General features: G+C 38.0%; 1 protein-coding gene and 1 non-coding gene across 2 annotated transcripts in view; both read right to left on the bottom strand.

Moving 5' to 3' along the window:
* LOC115234526 (protein outspread) overlaps positions 1–26,345 on the bottom strand; it is a 223,743-nt gene that overhangs the window by 37,719 nt on the left and 159,679 nt on the right. The window lies entirely within an intron of this gene.
* LOC115234533 lies at positions 25,983–26,176 on the bottom strand. The gene has a single exon (XR_003883927.1). It is a non-coding gene; the product is annotated as a U2 spliceosomal RNA (small nuclear RNA).

The raw sequence follows: 26,345 nt of genomic DNA, 5'->3' as shown, positions 1-26,345 counted from the left end.
AAATAGTTCTGCCCCCCCCCCCTTCCCCCCCCCCCCTCCAAATAACGATATCCGCAGTTCGATGAAAATTTTTTCAAATCAGATTTACGTACTTGCCTCTAATCAACATGCCTTAAAGAAATGATCAATAATTATACCGCAGTAACTATTTGCCGTCGATGTTAGACTAATTGCACCACATACGCAATCTCGCTCGTGCAATGATTTAGTCTGGAGAAGAAAAGGAACCAATTATTCTCAACTACTGTAATTGAGTAGCTTCCTTATTTACAGCACACATTTTAATATCGTGTATAAAATAAAGGTATAAAAACAAATTTCATTAATGAAATATGTTTCGTTTAAACTCTTCGAAGTAAAGAGATAATTGCAAGAAGAATACATGGAACAATAATATCGGATTGATTGTGCTTTTGGTTGGCATTAATGTGGTTTGAAATAATTCTTCGCGATACACGTGGAAGCCAACGTGGTCGAAATAAAAGAGCAAAAAACACGAAACCATGATCTTCTGACATGCGAGAAAATCGCGCATTTCTCACATAGTTCAGGCCATTTGTATTATACGCGAGTTTAGCGATCGTTACCCTCTTGGCGGGGTAATGCTCGGTAATAAGACGTGTTTTAATGACTACTTTAGCCGCACGGGTAACGGGTAACACGAGATCGTACACGTACACGAAAGTCAAGCGAATCCAATTGCGATGAAGCGATCGATAGCACGGTAATAAGAAAGAATGGAAATTATCTTAACCGTTTGCGATGCAAAACATTGGCATGATTCTCTCGTTCAAACCATCTCGTATTCTCACCGTAACGTATACGAAAGAAACTTTAAATACTTTAAATTACTTCAATTTAAAAACATTCTTGCGTCAATTTCTTGACAGCTAATTTCTCCCTTCTGGTACGTCTAATCAAAAAGATACTCAAAAAAATTATTAACAATTTTTAAGTCGCACACATTTCCTATTCGTAATACACACATTATAAAATAATATATATAATCATATAATTCCAAATAGAATTATTAAAAATTATCAACAAAAAGACTTACATATCTCTTTTCTTTATTTGTTGAAAGAAACAAGAATATAATTGACCTAACATTAATCGATATCACACTTGATACATAACAAGCAGATATAAAAATATTTTCACAGTTTTCACATGATGTTTCTAGTCTATAGTGTTCGCGTGTGACTATCTGATAGCGCAAGAGATAAAAATTTTGACACGACGATGCGCGAGCGCACGGATCAGCTGGTAAGAGATGCGGACGATCTCCGACACGCGAGCCGCTCTCTTCTCGCTCTCGCGGCCGGTCGAGGAGCGATTTCTATTACGTGCAAGTGCAGCGATCATTACCCCCTCGGCACGGTAATGTTCGGTAATCAGGTGTATTTTAACGAGTAGCCGCGCGGCCTGGTCTATACATATATGTATGTGTACCGACGTATCACTTGCCGTAGCTTGAATTGCATTTCTAAGCGACGTTGCGGGATCGTTGCACTCGAGACGAGATTCTGTGCGCGGTAAGAAAAAGTCTTTAAAGAATATTCCGTCATTCAAACACGGGCTATCTAAAAAAAATCTCGTCTTTTGCTAGAAAAAAATAGATTTTAAATGGAAAAAAGTGGATTTTAAATAGAAGGAATGCAAAAGAAAGTGGAAGTAATGTAAAAGAGATTTCGAAAAAAATCTCAGACTATGAATATATCTATGGAATATGTTATATCACGCTTTATTTATACGCTGCAATAAACATCGAGTGGCTCTTTTTTCAACGTCCAGATGGGACCGATGTAATAATCGACGTGATTTTTGGGAACCGCGTTCGTCAGAGAAAGGGAGAGGATTATTGTAATTCATGCCGTTATGTCGTTTAATTAATACCTTACACGTCGCGTGATTTTTCCTCGAGTCGTTCGTTAAGCGCGCTTCTTTTGGGCAAACAGTGAGAGTAAGCATATGTCGCGTCTTTTCTCTCTCTCTCTCTCTCTCTCTCTCTGCCTTTCTTTCTTTCTTTCTCTTTCTCGTACAATGTCTTGTATAACTGTATATTGGTATGTCGGCATGCGATTACGAGTGCGATCGTGTTCCGGACAAACGACATCTCATGTTTTATGCGAACGTATGATTGCGTCGATACATAATACGTAACGACCGTTGTTAAACTTCGAGACAGTGTGAAGAATGACGCAAAGTACGTGATATGAGGAAGACAATAATTCTGAAACCCACGACACAACGTAAAAAAAAAGTTAAATAGTAGAGGATTGCTTGCCACTTGTGCAGAATAATGTCACGGTAAAAGAAGTTTATGAAAAGCAAATAATTCGTATACTTCAATTTTAATTTGTCCACACGAAAGTCGTGGTTAATTAAAAACATCGGCTAAAATCTATAATTATTAATAATTATATTATTGATAATAAATAATAAAATAGTAGTAATAAATTTTCTGAGAATAACAAATAAAATATTTTGTTTATGTTTATACCGTTAGATAACGCAATGAGTTAAACGAGAATGTTTATCGGAAACATCTCGAGATAATAAAATGCTTTTAAACTAATTAAGCGTATCGCATTAGAAGCCTTGCTGTATAGTCAGGAACGTTATATGTATAGTCGAACGACAACACGAGGTCATCGACACACAGGTAACATCCGTTAAAATGTAAATACAATATAATACACAATGCACGCGAGACACAGTGCCATTACGCTTTTCCCTTTCACGCCAATTTTTCTAATTATTTGCGCATACATCATGCTGCGAAATAATTACGTTGGTACAGGAAAGAGGCGGTATACATTATAAGAGACTCATTAAACTTGCAATAGATATGTCCTGTTAAACGCGGAAAGATCACTTGCTTAAGTTTGATGACGTACGTATCTAAATATCGTTCAGCAATAGAAAAGAGAGAGGAGAGTTGTCAGAAATATCATATAACGTATAATCATAATTTCAAAATTACAAACATTTCTCAAGTTTAATTTTCTCACGTATCGTACATGCAATTATAATAGCGTACATATCGTAAAGTGCAAGACACAAATGATTCTTAATAAGTCATGTTAGCGTTCATGGATGTTTTGATGTGAAAGCAATACTTTTGATTGCAGCACACAGACAATATATCTATCAAAATTAAAATTAATACACTTATTAATAATTATTAAATTTATTACTCAGTTTTTTGCGTATGCATTAATCACATAATAAAATTACTCTCATTAAGCATCCTTAAAATAAACTGCTTGTAAAACTCATAAAAAGCCGTAGGCACTTGATATAATTATATATCATAAAATTTATGCAAAATTTTACAACGATTTCTCTCTCTCTCGTAAACAGAACATATCCATATGTGTGTAACAAAAGATGAAAGTATTGATTTCTCGTCGTTCGACTGATCATGTTACATTGAAGCAAAGCGATTTTACAAACAATTGCACGCACTAAATGCTTTCGTAAAGCACACTCATATATAAATTAATGGGGCACCATATATCGCTGCGCGATCACGCGCCGACATATACACGTGTCTGGAATAAGCGAGCACCACGTGCCTGCATGCACGAATCGTAAATTTCAATATTTGTACGCCGTTACATGACCAATGAACCGACATGATGAAGCAAGGCGATATTTATCGATGATCGATCGCTAAGCGATCGGAGAATTGCGGCTAACCGAAGCTGGAATCAATCGCATCGGCTGCAAAAGGCTCTCTCAATCCGGATTATTTTTAATTCATTCTATTCCGTTTACGAATGTGATTTAAAATTGAGTAATTAACGCATAAATAGATATTAAACCAATTATGACAATTTATCTTAAAATGATTGCACACACATATATTCAACCTATGTAAACAATTTTCAGTTAGAATATAGAAAAATTGTGGGACATCTAAAATATCTAAGACATTTAAAAAATTTATAAATATATAATTTATTAAAGTTTCATAAGTATTAAGACTGAGAGATCTTCAAATATTTTCGTAAGACTTATAATTAATCGCGCATTTCAACCATGACAACTGTTATCATGTTTCATATATATTATGCCTACTAGGATATTTATTAATTGATAAATTATACGTTTCATACGCAAAGTACAAACTGAGAGACGTATCGCTTAATATTATCCATTCAGAGGAAGAGAGAGAGTGTAGCTACGCGCCATTAAATATCCTTGATTATCGATGTGTCAGCGGATTAATGTTTCATCTTGCGCGCGCGCGAGCAAATGATATTTTAATAGGAAACTAAAAGGTCTTTCCCTTATATATGTGAGGCTTCCGTAGAAGCAGTTAATTGCGACACTACGTCACTGCGGCGTTTCTCTCTTTATACCCAGAAAGCGCCTGTATGTACAAACACTTCATGCCTAACCGAGTGCGGTGCAGAAGTTGATTTCACGCCCGAACGAGTCGAGTAAATGCCCGATGCTTATCGATCGCATTTTAAATTCTTTCAGAGACAGTAAACAATGTGGCTATCCGCCGCCCATGTATTTCGGAAATCCGTTCTAATCTCCGATCGAGATTAGATCTGCCGATTCCTTTATAATTAATACTCGAATGTCGTAGAATTAGCGAGATAATAGACACATTAACACACTATGTAATTGTCGCTAAGAATTTCTCAAAGGATAAGAAAATGTTTCCTTGAAAAAAAAAAAAAAATTGATAATATTGTGAAATAAAATTAATGTAAAAGAAAATTTTATGAGAAATTTAAACAAGAAATAAATAAAACTAGAAAAGACTTCATTATCTAAAGATTCTACAGTTTATCTTTCATCTTTGATGTCTTGTTCGATAAAATTAAACGATGTTTCCCGACTTTTACGGCGGATTATGATATTGTATTAACGGTGGAAAAGCGATTACGGAGAAAATCCGAGACGGAACCCTGCTGTTCGTTTTACGACACGAAAGACATGTCACTCGAGACATTGGGCGAAATGTTACTTAAATTACTAATCGTCGCCAAGACGAGGCTAGCGCCTCGATGACAGGGAATTTAATTACACTGCGGTTGGCGCTAATTACATCTGCAATAGCGATGTTTCCGCAAACAAATTGCGATTACATAAGAGCCGTTTCCCACCGCGGTGATCGTCTTTCCTCTTGAGATAGAAATCGTCGGATCTTATAATTTCGACTCATGTAATTCGAGACAAAAACAGAACTGATGATTACGTATTTTTAATAAAACGTTAAATATAAACAATTTGTTTATTAAAATTTTTAATTTATAATAATTTTGAAGAAATTATACAGCGAATCAAATATATTGTATCTAAGAAAAATATTAATTAATTAAAATATATATATATATATTTTTTTTTTTCATATGTTTTTTCCATGCTATTTCATATTTAATTGTATTTTTCAGATATGGTAAACCTCGTTGTATACCACGTATTTTGGTACGCAGATTTGCTTTGACGCGCACTGCTTATAAATACTTGGATATTGGAATCAGCGTTGGAGTAACATCTTACGTGGAATTACATCTCGGCGATAACCGAGGCAATCAAATCGCATTACCTATTGACACATGGGAATCGCTAATGCTGAAACGAGTGGATGTTGAACAGCTTGTACAAACGCCTAATCATGCACCCATATGGATTTACGATTTAACAATTGAGATTGTTAAAATACATGATGCGAGTATTGTGAAACTTACATTACGCGATTCTTGCTTGTACATGAAACCGTCAACTATATTTTTTTTATTTGAACTCGAACATTGCGTTAATCATGAATATTTGAAACTGTGTGAGAATATAAAAGCTGTAAATGAGAGTTTCGATCGACTTGTCGTTAATTTGCAAGGTAATATGTTTGGTGCCGAAAAAGATGATGCTATTAAAATCTTGCGCGACGTTTATGATAAAACATCTGTCATAGATTGTGAACTATTAGCGTATGCTGTGGATGAACTTTTGTCTGAAACCTTGAGACGAGGTGATGTATTTTAATATAAATAAATGTGATAAAAAATGAAAAAATGATTATGTATTTCTTTCGCTTCCCTTTCTTGCTTGCGCTATCCTTCTCCTACATACGTGCATGCCTCGCGTAAGCGTTCTTCGTAAAGTGATACATCCCCTACTCTAAAATGTTTAATCGAGACGATGTCTATCTCGTTGTATCCGCCACCCTCCAAATAACGATATCCGCAGTTCGATGAAAATTTTTTCAAATCAGATTTACGTACTTGCCTCTAATCAACATGCCTTAAAGAAATGATCAATAATTATACCGCAGTAACTATTTGCCGTCGATGTTAGACTAATTGCACCACATACGCAATCTCGCTCGTGCAATGATTTAGTCTGGAGAAGAAAAGGAACCAATTATTCTCAACTACTGTAATTGAGTAGCTTCCTTATTTACAGCACACATTTTAATATCGTGTATAAAATAAAGGTATAAAAACAAATTTCATTAATGAAATATGTTTCGTTTAAACTCTTCGAAGTAAAGAGATAATTGCAAGAAGAATACATGGAACAATAATATCGGATTGATTGTGCTTTTGGTTGGCATTAATGTGGTTTGAAATAATTCTTCGCGATACACGTGGAAGCCAACGTGGTCGAAATAAAAGAGCAAAAAACACGAAACCATGATCTTCTGACATGCGAGAAAATCGCGCATTTCTCACATAGTTCAGGCCATTTGTATTATACGCGAGTTTAGCGATCGTTACCCTCTTGGCGGGGTAATGCTCGGTAATAAGACGTGTTTTAATGACTACTTTAGCCGCACGGGTAACGGGTAACACGAGATCGTACACGTACACGAAAGTCAAGCGAATCCAATTGCGATGAAGCGATCGATAGCACGGTAATAAGAAAGAATGGAAATTATCTTAACCGTTTGCGATGCAAAACATTGGCATGATTCTCTCGTTCAAACCATCTCGTATTCTCACCGTAACGTATACGAAAGAAACTTTAAATACTTTAAATTACTTCAATTTAAAAACATTCTTGCGTCAATTTCTTGACAGCTAATTTCTCCCTTCTGGTACGTCTAATCAAAAAGATACTCAAAAAAATTATTAACAATTTTTAAGTCGCACACATTTCCTATTCGTAATACACACATTATAAAATAATATATATAATCATATAATTCCAAATAGAATTATTAAAAATTATCAACAAAAAGACTTACATATCTCTTTTCTTTATTTGTTGAAAGAAACAAGAATATAATTGACCTAACATTAATCGATATCACACTTGATACATAACAAGCAGATATAAAAATATTTTCACAGTTTTCACATGATGTTTCTAGTCTATAGTGTTCGCGTGTGACTATCTGATAGCGCAAGAGATAAAAATTTTGACACGACGATGCGCGAGCGCACGGATCAGCTGGTAAGAGATGCGGACGATCTCCGACACGCGAGCCGCTCTCTTCTCGCTCTCGCGGCCGGTCGAGGAGCGATTTCTATTACGTGCAAGTGCAGCGATCATTACCCCCTCGGCACGGTAATGTTCGGTAATCAGGTGTATTTTAACGAGTAGCCGCGCGGCCTGGTCTATACATATATGTATGTGTACCGACGTATCACTTGCCGTAGCTTGAATTGCATTTCTAAGCGACGTTGCGGGATCGTTGCACTCGAGACGAGATTCTGTGCGCGGTAAGAAAAAGTCTTTAAAGAATATTCCGTCATTCAAACACGGGCTATCTAAAAAAAATCTCGTCTTTTGCTAGAAAAAAATAGATTTTAAATGGAAAAAAGTGGATTTTAAATAGAAGGAATGCAAAAGAAAGTGGAAGTAATGTAAAAGAGATTTCGAAAAAAATCTCAGACTATGAATATATCTATGGAATATGTTATATCACGCTTTATTTATACGCTGCAATAAACATCGAGTGGCTCTTTTTTCAACGTCCAGATGGGACCGATGTAATAATCGACGTGATTTTTGGGAACCGCGTTCGTCAGAGAAAGGGAGAGGATTATTGTAATTCATGCCGTTATGTCGTTTAATTAATACCTTACACGTCGCGTGATTTTTCCTCGAGTCGTTCGTTAAGCGCGCTTCTTTTGGGCAAACAGTGAGAGTAAGCATATGTCGCGTCTTTTCTCTCTCTCTCTCTCTCTCTCTCTCTGCCTTTCTTTCTTTCTTTCTCTTTCTCGTACAATGTCTTGTATAACTGTATATTGGTATGTCGGCATGCGATTACGAGTGCGATCGTGTTCCGGACAAACGACATCTCATGTTTTATGCGAACGTATGATTGCGTCGATACATAATACGTAACGACCGTTGTTAAACTTCGAGACAGTGTGAAGAATGACGCAAAGTACGTGATATGAGGAAGACAATAATTCTGAAACCCACGACACAACGTAAAAAAAAAGTTAAATAGTAGAGGATTGCTTGCCACTTGTGCAGAATAATGTCACGGTAAAAGAAGTTTATGAAAAGCAAATAATTCGTATACTTCAATTTTAATTTGTCCACACGAAAGTCGTGGTTAATTAAAAACATCGGCTAAAATCTATAATTATTAATAATTATATTATTGATAATAAATAATAAAATAGTAGTAATAAATTTTCTGAGAATAACAAATAAAATATTTTGTTTATGTTTATACCGTTAGATAACGCAATGAGTTAAACGAGAATGTTTATCGGAAACATCTCGAGATAATAAAATGCTTTTAAACTAATTAAGCGTATCGCATTAGAAGCCTTGCTGTATAGTCAGGAACGTTATATGTATAGTCGAACGACAACACGAGGTCATCGACACACAGGTAACATCCGTTAAAATGTAAATACAATATAATACACAATGCACGCGAGACACAGTGCCATTACGCTTTTCCCTTTCACGCCAATTTTTCTAATTATTTGCGCATACATCATGCTGCGAAATAATTACGTTGGTACAGGAAAGAGGCGGTATACATTATAAGAGACTCATTAAACTTGCAATAGATATGTCCTGTTAAACGCGGAAAGATCACTTGCTTAAGTTTGATGACGTACGTATCTAAATATCGTTCAGCAATAGAAAAGAGAGAGGAGAGTTGTCAGAAATATCATATAACGTATAATCATAATTTCAAAATTACAAACATTTCTCAAGTTTAATTTTCTCACGTATCGTACATGCAATTATAATAGCGTACATATCGTAAAGTGCAAGACACAAATGATTCTTAATAAGTCATGTTAGCGTTCATGGATGTTTTGATGTGAAAGCAATACTTTTGATTGCAGCACACAGACAATATATCTATCAAAATTAAAATTAATACACTTATTAATAATTATTAAATTTATTACTCAGTTTTTTGCGTATGCATTAATCACATAATAAAATTACTCTCATTAAGCATCCTTAAAATAAACTGCTTGTAAAACTCATAAAAAGCCGTAGGCACTTGATATAATTATATATCATAAAATTTATGCAAAATTTTACAACGATTTCTCTCTCTCTCGTAAACAGAACATATCCATATGTGTGTAACAAAAGATGAAAGTATTGATTTCTCGTCGTTCGACTGATCATGTTACATTGAAGCAAAGCGATTTTACAAACAATTGCACGCACTAAATGCTTTCGTAAAGCACACTCATATATAAATTAATGGGGCACCATATATCGCTGCGCGATCACGCGCCGACATATACACGTGTCTGGAATAAGCGAGCACCACGTGCCTGCATGCACGAATCGTAAATTTCAATATTTGTACGCCGTTACATGACCAATGAACCGACATGATGAAGCAAGGCGATATTTATCGATGATCGATCGCTAAGCGATCGGAGAATTGCGGCTAACCGAAGCTGGAATCAATCGCATCGGCTGCAAAAGGCTCTCTCAATCCGGATTATTTTTAATTCATTCTATTCCGTTTACGAATGTGATTTAAAATTGAGTAATTAACGCATAAATAGATATTAAACCAATTATGACAATTTATCTTAAAATGATTGCACACACATATATTCAACCTATGTAAACAATTTTCAGTTAGAATATAGAAAAATTGTGGGACATCTAAAATATCTAAGACATTTAAAAAATTTATAAATATATAATTTATTAAAGTTTCATAAGTATTAAGACTGAGAGATCTTCAAATATTTTCGTAAGACTTATAATTAATCGCGCATTTCAACCATGACAACTGTTATCATGTTTCATATATATTATGCCTACTAGGATATTTATTAATTGATAAATTATACGTTTCATACGCAAAGTACAAACTGAGAGACGTATCGCTTAATATTATCCATTCAGAGGAAGAGAGAGAGTGTAGCTACGCGCCATTAAATATCCTTGATTATCGATGTGTCAGCGGATTAATGTTTCATCTTGCGCGCGCGCGAGCAAATGATATTTTAATAGGAAACTAAAAGGTCTTTCCCTTATATATGTGAGGCTTCCGTAGAAGCAGTTAATTGCGACACTACGTCACTGCGGCGTTTCTCTCTTTATACCCAGAAAGCGCCTGTATGTACAAACACTTCATGCCTAACCGAGTGCGGTGCAGAAGTTGATTTCACGCCCGAACGAGTCGAGTAAATGCCCGATGCTTATCGATCGCATTTTAAATTCTTTCAGAGACAGTAAACAATGTGGCTATCCGCCGCCCATGTATTTCGGAAATCCGTTCTAATCTCCGATCGAGATTAGATCTGCCGATTCCTTTATAATTAATACTCGAATGTCGTAGAATTAGCGAGATAATAGACACATTAACACACTATGTAATTGTCGCTAAGAATTTCTCAAAGGATAAGAAAATGTTTCCTTGAAAAAAAAAAAAAAATTGATAATATTGTGAAATAAAATTAATGTAAAAGAAAATTTTATGAGAAATTTAAACAAGAAATAAATAAAACTAGAAAAGACTTCATTATCTAAAGATTCTACAGTTTATCTTTCATCTTTGATGTCTTGTTCGATAAAATTAAACGATGTTTCCCGACTTTTACGGCGGATTATGATATTGTATTAACGGTGGAAAAGCGATTACGGAGAAAATCCGAGACGGAACCCTGCTGTTCGTTTTACGACACGAAAGACATGTCACTCGAGACATTGGGCGAAATGTTACTTAAATTACTAATCGTCGCCAAGACGAGGCTAGCGCCTCGATGACAGGGAATTTAATTACACTGCGGTTGGCGCTAATTACATCTGCAATAGCGATGTTTCCGCAAACAAATTGCGATTACATAAGAGCCGTTTCCCACCGCGGTGATCGTCTTTCCTCTTGAGATAGAAATCGTCGGATCTTATAATTTCGACTCATGTAATTCGAGACAAAAACAGAACTGATGATTACGTATTTTTAATAAAACGTTAAATATAAACAATTTGTTTATTAAAATTTTTAATTTATAATAATTTTGAAGAAATTATACAGCGAATCAAATATATTGTATCTAAGAAAAATATTAATTAATTAAAATATATATATATATATTTTTTTTTTTCACCCATACTCGGCCACCCTACGATCAATTAAAATATATATATATATTTTTTTTTTTTCATACAATATATCTCATATAATATCTCATTTTATATATGAAAAAAATATATTTTAGATTTTCAATTAATGATTTTGCATGATTACAAAATAAGAGAGATGAGACGCGCACGATTTGTCGATATCTGCGCACCTTCATATATACGAAAGCTCATAGAGCTCGTAGAATAAAACTCTATACGGACAATTATCTGATGTCATATATGAGTTCATCAAGAGCTCTTACGAGAGGAACGACATGTTTAGAGATCATGTGTCAGAAGCAGCGTGGGCCGTGTTTGTCATTGTTCCTTTAAGTTGCTCTCTCACGAAAAGTACGCGTAAAATCCCGTTTACAAAACGCGTCATCAAATCGAAAATAGTGTGATAGAAATTCCAAAGCAAAATTTCTGTGACGTATAATTCGCAAAATGCGACCAGCTTTCGTTCTCTACCAAAATAGAATAGAAATTTAATGACGAATATTATGAATCCCATTAGCGTCTCTCATTCGGATATTTATCTCTGGATAGTGTAGAAGGATAGAAACGTGAATAAATTTCAGCGAGTGCATGTGTTTTAATCGTTAATACTTCATAAATTATTTACGAACAGGTGATCTTTCTCAGCGCGTAATAAAATTGTACATGATACGATATTAAAAGATGTTAAAAGACACGTGTCACATTTTCGAATTTGTGTCAGACATTGATATTTTATTTCCAATATCGATAATCGTAGAAAGTTTTCGCGATCACCTCATAGAACGATAACGCAGGTCAATTAAAATTTCACGATCCAACTGACTAGCCGGAAGATCGCGTCGGGATCGTTTGATCACTGTGCCTAATGAATTTCGCTATCTATAATTTGCACGGGGAAAGACATATACCCACCGCTGTGACGTCCTTAGTATATTCAGATTCGCGTGCATCTGAATTGCAAATGCGTCGGCGGGGACACGCGTTTTTATGCGTCTCTTTTGCGACTAAATTGTCGCGAATTATCGTCGAAGGGACAATATAAAAACGTCGTCGGGCGCATATATATCGGTCTTTCTTCTTCCTTTATATTTCATGCATCACGCGATGTATAAATTATTTTATACATATATGAATGATATTTGATATTCCGCATTTCATCATATAAAATATCAATGTACAATTTTAAGTGCGCACGCATTTTAATAAAACATTTAAAAAAACTATTTATACGCTGAGGTACTTTAAATGCGAAATTTCAAACGCTCCTTTCTCGCCGCAAACGAACAAATCTATTGGATGATCTTTACCTGAACTTTTGCGAGGTTAATCGAGAGAAATTCGCGTAACGTTTAACGTGTTAATAAAGTAACTCTCGCTTCGCGTCTCGCAGACAAACCCGCGGGCGCGTTCTCGAAGAACGGCCTGTCGATTCGCAATCGTGCCCGGTGCATGTCGCGGCAATTACGCCCACGAAACCGCGCGGCCGAGTACTTTAATTTCTCGTCGATTGTCTAGGCGTTCTCTCTCTTTCTCTCTCTCTGAGCACAACCACCCTTTCCCTCTCTCCTCTCACTCTTTTGCATTCGATCCTCTCCCGTTCCATCTCTCTTTGTCTCGTTCGTTCAAACACACCGGGTAAGAGTGCGAGAGCGCCGTGCCAATAAATTAGATTCCTCAGACACGTTATACACGATCGTTTCTGCGGACACGTGTTTAAAGAGCGCACACGCCACGGCGTGGGACGGCGTGTGCATTGTGTTCGCGTTCACGGCGAGAGACGATCGTGTCTCGGCTCGCGTATGTGTGCGCGTGCATCCCGGCGCGGTACCGGTACTATAAACGCCAAACGTTATTTGCGGATTATAATTTGTGCTCCGATAATGAAGGATCGTAAAGCGTCGCGTGTTAGATAAGGCGAGAGCCGGCAAACGAGACGGCGGCAGCGGCAAGAGAAAGCGAGACTTGGAGCCCGCGGCCAGATCGGGCCCCGTTGGAATTCGCCTTGTCGCGAGTCTGAATGTACGCTTGATCGGGCCGGAAGCCGAGCATTAGAACCGGCGACCCGATTTTCCGGGTTTCGGCAAGAACCTGCCGTCGCTGATCGTTTCGTACGGTATATAATTAACGCTCCCGAGATACACGACTGGCGCGATCGCGCGATAGTGGACGACAGCCATGGGCGAATATCTCGGTAATCGAAATGTAGACTCGATATGCAAATATTTCCGTGTGATAACGGTTGATAATGTCCGATCGTTATTGCTTATGCAACTCTTGAACACTACGAATATAAATGGTAGAAATTGTCGTTTCTTTGTAATGATAATAAATGATAATAGATAATAGCCGGTAGTATATCGACGACATTAATAATAAATAGTATACTAGACATACGTATATATCTAGTATACTAGACATCACTTGGCGAGAATGCGATATTTCATGTATGTAAACGAGTTTATTACACGGACGTTCAAATTCCATACATAAATCCTCGCTATCGAAATGTTCCGCTTATGATTCGCTCCGATTATTTGCCTTGTTTATTGCTAATGATTTATTCTTTCCCACGTTTTACAAATCTATAATATTGATGGATGCGAGAATTGCATCGCGCTAAATTATATAGGTAAAAACACAACGATAACAATCACTTATCAAAATTGAAGGAACTATTTAAGAATTCCTCTCAGGCAGTCTGGGTGTGATCGAAACGTTAACAGCGGATTTATAGCAGATTTATAGCGGATTTAAAGTGAAGTTTCTAGAGGAAAGTAAAGTGCACGAGATAATATCGATTTACGATGTTGACGGTGTACGTAAATTACGATTATACCCGTGCGTTCATAATTAGCGGTCTGTCGTTTTATCGCCCTGAAATTCATTTCAATTCCCGTCAATGAACTCGACAAGAGCGAGAAAGAGGGAGAAGTGGTGTGAACGTTACGACCGCGGAGATCGGTCTCTCAGTTGCTTTCCGCTATAAATCCCAGCGTTACGTTCCCTTGGACAGATACCGCGATTAGCGGATCGCAATTACGCGTTTTAAACGCAAATAAAATAAATACCGTAGAAACGCGTTAGAGCAGACCGCGTAACATGACATATAACATGACGTAACGATGATCATCTTTTAACTGCATATTCCGCGCGTCCGGAGAGAATAGAGAGGTCAATCGCCGGTTGTGTATGGCATACGATAAGTCGATGCTTAACCCCTTCGCTACTTTCCCTTAATGAAAGTGTATGTTTGTCCAACTCGGGATTGAGACCTCCGCGATAATGGCAAGGAAAGCTTCGAGAAACCGTCAATCATATCGCCGTTAATTTCTACGATGCTGTTATTTTACATCACTTTAATTATTATCAGGGATAATAAATCGAGATTTTTTTCTAAAAATAGCGATAATTCGATGATGATTTCTAAAAGAGATACTCGAGACGAGATATAGTTCACAACTAAATTGAAAAAAAAAATTAATAAAAAATGAAGAAAAAAACTCACGCTCGTACAAGCGCGCACGCAAAAACGCTTTTTATGCTCGTGGCGCGTTTTTACACGCGTACAACTTTTTCGATGGCGATTACGACGTAGCAGCGGCCGCTTCGAGATCGTAGCTGCGAAACTTTCACTCATCAAATACCTAGGGTAGATAAGTACCAAGCGCAAACTGCTGTGCGACGAAACGTGTAAATGTCCTCCTCTTCCTCCTCCCTTCCGACGTGACTACAACTCAATCGTTGCCGCTTTCCTAGATAACGCTCTTCTATTTCCTATTCTCTCGTCGACGACGTTTCTTCTTACAAGCGATATCGCGCACGACAAGCGCAAACACGCCGCGCGAGCGGACGCGATGATGATACCGCGTCGACCACAATTCGCCTTTCACTCAATTGTCCCGTCATCGCATCCGCGAGATGCGGTTTGAGGTGCGAAACTTTGCCGCTTCGCTGAAGCTGCGTATCTCTCGTCCTGTCGTCGCGAGACGACACGGACGTTTCTAGGAAAATTTTCCATTTTCACTGCAACGTTTTTATGAATTATATTTTAATACGATAAAACTGCTCATTTAAAAAAAAAAAAAAAAAAAAAAATAGAGGAGAAGATATCTTATTTTATAAAATATTGTTATTGCGTTTTAATTATCAGTACGTCACATTTTTTTTTTTTTTTCATATCTATTGCTTTCTGATAACGCTCTTATAATTTGTCAAGAGCACTCGCTTGTCAAATAACAGTTCAATTTTTACGTAAATAGCGTATATATAACCGAAGAATTTTTTGAAAATATCATCCAATAATACATCCATTATAAAAGCTACGTCGAGATCCCGTGAAAAAATCTACATAAAGGGACGCGTGATTCATCAACAGTCGGGAAACGTGACCGTGTACTCGTGTAATTACTTAAATCCAGAGTTGACGCTGGCGCGAGATCAACGGCTCCGGTATTATGGCGCAAGTTGAAGGTGAAAATCACGTTGTCTCGATAGCGCGTACTAGCTTCAATCCCGCGCATTCTTTTTCTGACGAGTTGAAGTCTGCGCACGCGGATACGTACACGCAGGACACTCACGTGCTGTCCCATCCCCGTGCATAATTATACAGCCGAGGGACCGAGCGTGAGCGAGAGAGCGGTTGTGCAAGGCTTGGGCGAGGCCACCGCATAGAATATTCAAGTCTCTCTTAAGTTTCTTCTAGTAGTAAATATTGTTATGCTAAGTGCAGCCGTTGTCACGCCTTTCCTCTCCTGCTTCGGGGCTCCTCTTCTTCCCTCTCGCATTTTTCCTTTCCCGCGCCACCTCTTATGTACCTTTCTTTCTTGCTTTCTTTCCTCTCGCCCGGAGAGAAGCTCGCACACTCTTCGCATTCCCGTTCTCGAGCCTCGCACGCCCGAGAAAAGCATCGCGCAAAACCAGACGCGGTCGATGACTTAGCTATGCTTCTCTCTCGCCAAGTTATTCCCCTCACGATTTATGTACAATAATGCGACGCGAATCAAAAGCAGTCGCGATCGTACGCAGACACACCCCGAGCGATTTCCGGGGGCGATAAAAAAATACCACATTCGTCCAACATAATGGCGATTCCGTTATAAAGGTCGCGAAAGAGAAAGAGAGTGATAATAATAAAAGCAAAACCATCGAGATTTCACCTTTCGATAATTTTATGTCCGAACTGAATTTCACGCCGCGTCAATTGGAAAATCTATTGATGCAAAGATGAAAGGCGCTTTTAGCGCGCTCTCGATAAATACGCGAAAGGATCCTTTTCTTATAACGAAGACGATCAAAATTGACATGATACCGTTACGCAAATAATTTTGTAAAAAACGCGCTCGCCCCATTTCGCATAAAAATTCATTAATTTCAATATTCGCGCAATTTGCAGAAACAAGTTTTCTGTAATTGCTACGCGCGAGAAAACATTCGGATGTTACGTCGCGCACGAGCAAACATAACTGTTTTTTTTTTTTTTAATTTCTCAAATTACGCGCGAAACATCATTAATCTTAATGACAAGCGATCTTCACCTTACGCGGCTCGCGCTCTTCCTAATCGCGGGTACACCAAGGCCGAAGGGGATATAATGCCGTTCACATTTAACCCTATCCTCACTTGTCACTCGCGCGCGATCGGTCCAACGTGCCGCTTTACAAAGGCCCCGCTATTAGAAAGTGCGCGCACGTATTAGGCCGTAATTTTTATCGCGGACTAATATCGGAGTTTCGCAACGAGACGCTTCATTGTGGCCGGGTTAATCAACGAATATTACCTCGAGGCGCTGCAATCTGAGTTTAATCTCATCACGACGGCGGACTGTCCGAGGAAATGTGTCGAGTTGTTTGAAGAAAATTTTTAATTTCCTCCTCCTTGCGTTATATAAACCGGTTGTGCCGTTGCTAAACACTAAATGATACTGTGAATAAAATGCGCGAGACAAAGTAAGATTTTTAATCGTACTTTTATATGCGCGCCACCGTTTCCCAGGAAACGCGATTGTATAATAACCGCCGCGGCGATCATTAGCGTTAATAGCGACCGATTCATTATTTCCGATCTCATTTCCCAGTCGAGGATTACGAACGTAAAGTGACGCAATGCAACGGGCCACGTAAGAGGAGGATGAAAATGCGCGGCGAAACGCGATTCGCACGACATTTGGTCGGCCGGGTCGGCCAGGAAGAGCTGATGATGCTGCGCCGCCACGAAGCTACCTCGAGGAGGATCGTAACCATCATCTTCGATTGCGTAATGGTGAAAACGGAGGACTCCTCGCGTGTCACGACCTAGCAATGGCGGAGAAGAAAGTCCTTGCTGCAGGTGCTTTCGTCGCCGATTCTGATAAATCGTCTTCGAACGTTGACGGGTAGGCAATTTCTTTTGGGATGAAAAGACGCTATTTACTGGCCGATTGTCAATTACACGATTCGCGTCGCTACGGCGAATTTACGAGCCGCTAGCTAACAACACTTCGCGCTTTATTCTGAATATGATAAAAAAAAAATGAAGACTCCTTGTTAAAATTAGATCCTGGAATGTCTAGTAAATATGCGACACATGAAAAATGAAGACTCTGGAGTTATAATTCTTTACTTTTCCATTGTAATTATATTATTATGAAAGAGAGAGAATCTCTATCCAATTATATCTTGAAGTTCTTCTCTTACGAAACTGATTACATCGAAACGTACATATCTTTATTTAAATAAACTAATATTATGATTAGCGCTAGAATAAGTAGGTACTTTATATCTATACAATTAGATAATTGCATATGATTCAATTTAATTAAGCAGACAATTTATTTATTTACTTTGAAATGTTATAAAACGTGACATGTTACGCGGAATACAACTTTTGTCTTCTTCTTTTTGTGCATAAATATAATTATTGCTTCTCTTAGTTATATAATTTTAGTAAGATATTATTTCTGATTCTCTGACCAATCGTGATGAAATTACAAACATGCCGCGCGAAGTACGCGTAGCAAAACGTTAAGTGACTCGAGTAACATCTTCATGATTACGATATCGCCTGAAACGGCTGTCAGCGATACGAGAATATAAAAAAAAAGTGAATGAAGTATAAATGGACTGCTATTTAACCGATTCGTGCTGCGGCGCGAAAACGAGCGGGGATTGATGAAGCGTGCGGCGACGACTGCGTAAAGGAGAGAAGGTGAAAGGCGATAACGGCAAAATGAGCAGATAAGTGGGCGTGAGGCACATATCAGTGAGAGCAGATACCAATGGTAAGGCACAATAAAAGGTAGTTGAAGTTGCGTAAGCGTCATGATGAAGATTAGCTAAATATGACCATCGAAATTAATAACGTTCGCGAACTTATATGCCTACATACATATTCCACACACTCTAGTTCCTTAAAATTCATGTTGAAGTACGCGTCAATACAGATGAGAGGTATACTTAAAAATAATTATTCAAAGCGAATACGGCTCCTTACAATAACGTTGCAAAAGAGAGATCAAAATGTATAAAAATCTTGCCATGTAATTTCGGCAAAATATACGACTTGTCGTATCATTAATAAATACCAGTCGCAATCACCTTTCTCCGCCGTGCAGGTGCAAACAATCACCGCTTTGATATCTCGCATAAGATACCTGGAGTAAACGACATTCTTCATAATCGCTACCGTAACACGCGGAATTCCGTGATGTATTTTTGCCGCCGCGGGTGCGTTATAGAGGCAAAGAAAAATACAACAGCTACCACGCAAGCTCATAGATCAACCAATGCAAACACGAATCTCTTATCAATTAAAGTAATTACCATTCCAATATTATTTCCAGACCGCATGACTAATCCTACCTTGCATACCGCGGTTCGCGAAAACGCCCTTGGTTATAAGTGGGTGTCGCACACGCTCCTGATTCCTGCGAGATACAAATGAAACTGCAAACCGGTCAGTTTCGTAGCAGCATACTTATATTTTTCAATAAAAAATTATATTTTTTTAAATTACATTTTGGGAACAAAAAATTTATATTTTTCTAAAATTATCGAAAATAACTTGCTTTATTTTTTCGTCATATATCTTTTATATTCAAGATTTTGTATATAAATATCTCTCGATATGTGTTTTTAAAGTTGAATTTCGGATTAATTTATTTAAAATTAAGTAATCTCGGAGCAGAAAAGGAAACGCGCAGAATATTCGTATATATAACCAGATAGTATTTTTGATCTCTTGCTGAATGAATTGAATGAAATGAGTTGAATGAATTTTATTTTCTATAAGGCATTCTACGTCATCACCCGCTGGAGAACGAAACTTGTGTCGCGTTTTACGGCGAATCTACGCTCTCGTGAATCAGCTCTCTCGCCATTTATAAAGATAACGATCGTCGCGGAGGTGTTGTAACCGTGTCTTGCTCTACCATGATCTTCGTTTTTTCGATAGCTACGGCGACGCCTAGCAACTTTCGATGATTGCTCGATAAGTTCCGGTATCTTTCGTGTATTGATGGCAACGTCAGACATCGTGGAGTTTCGATTAGGCGACGAGTCGGCAAGAACCGTTCCTTTGACCGAAGATTAATGGCTGTAATACCGAATGTTAAGAGATCCTTCGTCATCTCGCGGACCAGACTTTCTCCGCGCAAACATGAGAACAATGGGTTTGACGAACCGCGAGAAAGAACGGTAAAATATTTGCCTCGAGAGCAAATATGAAGACAGGTCGCGGACTTGTCCTATCGTAAGAATGTTCTTGATATCGTTACGTTACTGTGTAATGAAATCATTACGTAGCTTTATGAAGGAACAAAGAGTATATAAAAGCAGTTCTCTTCATAAAATAGAAAAAAGAAACTATATGCCATCGTTTTTTTTCTTTAAATAAATACAAATTTAACGCAAAAATAAAATGCTTAATTAACTTTCAGAGTAATATTAGTTTTACGTGTATTTTACCGTTCTTCGTATATGTGTGTCATAAGATCAAGGTTGACAATGTAATGTCTAGGTTTCTCTCTTCGAGCTAATATTTCTCCAAACAGACGTCTCTAAAAAATACTTATTCAACATCTATCTAACAAAAGGACAAAAGCGAATGATCAATTTTCGAGTCAATTGAAATGACAACAGCGAACAGATCAATTATTGATGATGTTAATCATCATAAATTTCCATAATTATTGACAGGTGAAGGCGGCCGTGCAAGAGAGTGAGTTGCGAAATCGAATAAAGGAGACTTAAACCCGCGAGCGCAATGGCCGTCCAAGAGGCTCTCTCGTTTCTTATCGAACGTACTTCTCTCGACATACCGGAACAATCGCAGCCAGAAAGAAGAGCAATCGCCAGTCGCGAACAGCAACGATGTTGCTGCGTCGCAGGACTTGACCGAGAAAGACGAAGAGAGAATACGAAGTGAAAAAGATGGAGAAGACGAGAAGTAGAATGGAGGAAGGCTCTTGCCGCGGGTAGGTAGATACGAGAATAAGTAGCGCAGTAACGCGTACGACGTGGCAGTAGGCAGACTATCCAGTGCTTCCCGAGCAAGAAAACTAGCGGCAATAATAATTTACAGTACTCTTTGCCCTTCCTTCTAGCGTCTACTCCCTTCGCTTTGCCTCCTCCTCCTCCTCCTTCCGATCCTCGCCCCCATCGCCGTTCTTCTTCGTTCGCTTCAGTGCTGTTGCTGATAGCGATGGTGGTGGTTGTTGGAAGCAATTCCATATTAGGACTCGTGCTCCTCGGTTTACCACCATGGAGGCTATTGAGACGTAGTTACCCTTACTTATCCTGTCGCTGCGAGAGAGAGCAACGACGACCAGAAGAAGCCGAAGGAAGGAAAGGATCTCTCGCGAACGCAGGATCTGAAAGCGAAGGCTCTTCCTTCCTTCGACGGTCGTCGAAAGAAAGAGAAAGAGAGAGAGAGAGAGAGAAGAATCGGCCGCTTCGCTCGCGATTTTATTCTCATCTAGCAATGAACAATTCCTCCCGATCGCTCGAACGCGTAGAATCCTTCTTCTTCTGCGGGTGAAATTCACGATATGCCGGCAATTTCATGCCCGGAGAATCGACCGCGCGAATTCTGCGGCTTGGCTTTCAAAAGGGGGACATGATCGCGAACGATAAAGCACACGCCGCCGGGAAAGCGGAAGATAATCCAAAGACAAAGACCACACACTTTGTACTGGCGCGAATGTTATTGTTAGAATGATAAAAGAAAGGAGCATCTTATACATGTATGCAATACATAATATCTTTTAATTATTATTTCTTTGATTTTTTAGGGAACATAAATTGTTGCAGAATTATCTATTTTTATCGCTTCCGCAAAAGAAGAAAAAAAAAAATAAATTAAATTTTCTGTAATTTACAAGATTCTTAAATTTTATCAAATAACACGATCAACAACCTCGACTTCGCGATGTCTATTTAATCTCGCCAACGTGTCAAGGATTACAAGCGAGACAATTCGCGCGAAAGATTTAACGGAATGTTCACGGCATGCTGAAGTTCTCTACTCTACATTCCTCGTTGCTGAAGAATTTTCCGGTCCAGTGCATCCTGTCACTTCGCGCGACGACTCGTCGGCGCTCTCGCCTCTTTTACCTCTCGCTAAACGACTTCACTACCGATCATAGAACGTGCAACCGACTTCAATCATACGGCCGTATATCTAGCCAACCGGAAACTTTCTTGTCTTCTAGTCGACGATACGCTGTCTCATCGAACAGTTTACTCACGCGCTCCTCTTTAAACGAAATCGCATCTCCCTTTTTGATGCGAGAGAGTCGGTTTGAGAGTCGTGAATATCTCGTGCAAAACCTTAAGACAGTTTTATCGCTATCTAAGCTTCGCAAGGAAAGCTGACAGTGCATATCATGAGTGGAGAGATAAAATGACGTTTGAAAATTATAAATGCACGATAGAAAACCGATGTGTAAATTTCGCTTTGTAAATATGATAATTATTGTATATTTTTACGATTATCTTGAATTTTTTAATCGTTATGGAAATATCATATAACAATAATATGAGAATATTTTTTTGAAACATCAACATACGTGACATATATTACGTAGGAAAAAACAATTTTATTTAATCAGAAATTACTACTCCCATCGCGTGAAAGAAAACAGAAATGAATCGAAGCTTTTCGCAACCGCCAGGTAGACAGGGCTCGCTTCGGGCGATCAATTAAAGGGTTAACACGAACACGCGAGAGAGACTATCGGGAGGAGTGCCCTTCCACGCAATGGGTAAACGTACTCGTTTTCAGGCAGCGCCTTCTATTTTCCGCTTGAAGAAGGTTTGATTAGCGGTAAATTAAATAATAAGGAAAAGATTGCGTGCAAAGATCGATGCGCGCGAGCGAAATCGCGAGAAATGTAATCGACGATGACTTTCGTAAATACCAAGGATGAGATCTAATGAGATAGATAAATGCATACATTCGCATATCATTAAAATAAATATTATTTAGAAAGATATAAAGCTCTGCTTAAAACGGAATAAAAAAAAATTATATATTATAAAGTCTTGCGTGTTTATATCAAAATTGTACCATAAAACTTAGCAATTTGCTTTCAATATTCAATAATGTATGTTTTATTGTTAAATAAATATAGTTTTTTTATTGTAATTAATTAATACAAAATAAAAATGAAACCTATGAATGTTTCTAAATATATAAAGATAATTTTAAACATAATTCACAGATGATAACCCGATGATTTTTCACATAACAGTGAAAAAGATGTTACTAGAAGAGATTAATAAACTCGCATTAAAAGTCACTTTCGCCGTAATCGCTGCAAGTGCAATGTACAAAAATACGGTTTTAAGACGATACAAGTGATCCAGATGCATCGCCGTTGCTGAATTGGCGACAAACGAGATATTAAGTGTCGGACAGTAAAATATCGCGACGCAGCGAACGCACCAATTAGCGTACATTGAGCTGGGCGAGATCAATCACGCTTCGAAATGAGAAAAAAAAAAGAGAGAACAAGACAGGGACAAAAAGTTTGACGACAGAAAACAACGAGAAATTTCATCTTGCGTGCTAATAATCGTTAGCGCTCGCGAGTCTCGAATACGCGACCTTGATTGAGTAGATTAAATGGATTATATATAGTAATAATAATTAATTATCTCTATGCTCAAAAACTGCATTATCATTACATATTAAGTATGGTGTGCTTCCTGACACATTACAATTCACTAAAAATATTAACGCAAAGACACAGAGCTATCGATGTTATATTATTCGCATATGATCGTTCAATGTCATAAAGCATTCTATAATGTTCGTTTATGGGGATACTTGTATATATTACCGTTGGATAATTTTAATTTTATCATGTATAAAAAGAAATAGAGAGTTGAGTATTTGATAATGGACTATCGACGGGATAGGAGACGGAATGAATAGTGAGTCTCATATAACGTTAAATTGAACCTGCGACTTGATTTAACTTAGTTATGTTCTTCCCGTCCTTCTTCTCGTGAGCTTCGTTAATCTCAATCCGCGCGTTTTTGCCGCCCGGTTTCTCCCTTCCTTCCCGTTTTTCACATTTATCCATATTTACCGTCTCGCTGTGCATCGCTGCTGGATCGCGTTTTTACCGCCGGCGCCGTTCGATTAATTTTACGTCGCGCCGCGTAATTATGTCCCCTCGTAACGAACTATCGACTCATTGACCAACCAATTAATCTCCGTATCACTTGTAAAATTCCCACATGTGCATATCAGGCATGGCATGCTATCCGATATGCGAATAAGAATACATCACGATAATCGCGCTCATAACATTTCAAAAGAACCCGACTATTAAAGTAGTAGTGAGTAATAGATATCTCCCTCCCTTTGAGAACGGTCGGAAATACGATGCGTTAAAGCTTCGTTAAAGTGTCATTAAAGTATCGCCGACGATTGTAATGCTAGCACGCGAATCGAACACGAGAACAGATCTAGCAGCGTTTACAAACGAATTTTTTTTTTTTTTTTTTACGTATGACGACATTAACCTTTCCTGTCTCTGTAATTTAGCGTTTTCATTGCTAAATATATATTTGCGAATATTGAAATTCTACATAAGAACATTGCAGCTTTAAAATTAAATAATAAAATAATCTTCAAAATAATAATAATATTCATAATAAATAAATAATTTATTCCAACTGACGATTTCTGCTACGCTAGAAATTGCTCGCCCTATATTAACAGCAGCAGCAAAATATTACTGGCAAATTTAAGCAAACGCGGAGGCACGTTTCAGATTTATACATAAGTCAAAAATCGGCAACAATAAAAATCGTGCTGTTGCACGTGAACTGACGTGGCGGGTCACGTGTCAGGATGATGCGCTTCCGCGAGGGAGACCACCCGTAAGAAAATCTCGCGTGCAAAAAGATTGGAAGGCACTGATCTACACGCGTATTCTCTCGAAGGGAGAACGAAAGGGAGAGCGAAGAATCGCTTCGTATACGGAGGGGAGCAGAAACGAGAGAGGGGAGAGGAAACGAAGGGGCCTCGTAAAGAGAGGACGAGCAACGGCTGCACATCTCCGTGATTACTGATTACTGAAACGATTTGCACCGTTCGCTCCGGCGGAGCGATTAATTTCCGTAATGGAGTCGTATCCAGGAGATCATTCCTCATAGTTACCGATTATCATTAAGAACGGGGTCTCGATATTGAATTCGTTCCGCTCGCGAGACAATAACGATGCGTATTCACATATCGAATCGAGAGATTACAATGATAATAACGTGATGAAATTTAAATATATATATATTCGATTCTGATTGTATCAGCAAAGGTTATTTTCATTTAATCGAAATTAATAAAAATGCAAGTAAAATTAATAAATAACGAGAGAATAATCATTTGCCTCGATTAATAATAGAAAAAAAAACTCAATTTAAAATTCTTTTTAAAGTCTTATTAAATTTGTTGGAATATAAATTGTTAACACTAAATGTTATTTTATAACATTTAGATCAGAAGAGAAGAAAACAGTATAAAAATTTTAAGTTGATCGCTTGGCATTGGACTTCCAATTTATACTCTGCGATTTTTCGAGCAAAAATAACTATAATATATATAATAAGATAGCATTATAAAAATTGTCTGTTGCCCCAAGTGTGTTTAGTGCTGAAAATGTCTCTTTTTTGGTGAGATTGCGGTACGTATAAGAGAGACGCTTTTTGCTTGTGTCGATCGTGTACTTCGAATCCGTTGAAATTGCAAAAATAAAAATACAGAGAAAAAGCGTGCCTGATTGATCTACAACGGCGACCGCAAGCCAACGTGCCGAAAAATATCGAAGACGATGTGGTTTCTTTAATCCTGCTCGAGAAAGATATATATAATATATAATATATAACTTAACAACTAAAGTTGTTAAGAGACCATATATTTCTCCCTTAAATGTAATTTTTATTTTTAGAATTTATTGTAGGGCCAGTCCCAACGCTACTGCAATGTTGGGTTGACCCGTGGCAGAGTCGGAGCGAGCTCCATGCATCCACCTTTTTTCAAAAATCAGTTTAATATTCTGAATCCCCTATGGGGATTGTATCAGATATTAAGCTGATAAGAACAGATACTACACTTTTGATCTTAGCTCAATGAGCCGAGAAGCGATACCAGCAATGGCTTTCGCAGGCTTTATATACTGTTTGTGACGGAACTTGATTACGAGTTGTACGTTCGCTCATGCGCCGCTTAACGGTGGACCGAGGAACTAACGAAAGTAATCGACTCGATTCTCCCACTTCCTCGTGTTAGAAAGAGCACGTGACTAGAGCTCGAAA

Source organism: Formica exsecta, unplaced genomic scaffold (assembly GCF_003651465.1).
Source record: "Formica exsecta isolate Colony F162 unplaced genomic scaffold, ASM365146v1 scaffold2, whole genome shotgun sequence".
Lineage (NCBI taxonomy): Eukaryota > Metazoa > Arthropoda > Insecta > Hymenoptera > Formicidae > Formica > Formica exsecta.
This window is presented reverse-complemented; position numbering and strand designations above follow the sequence as displayed.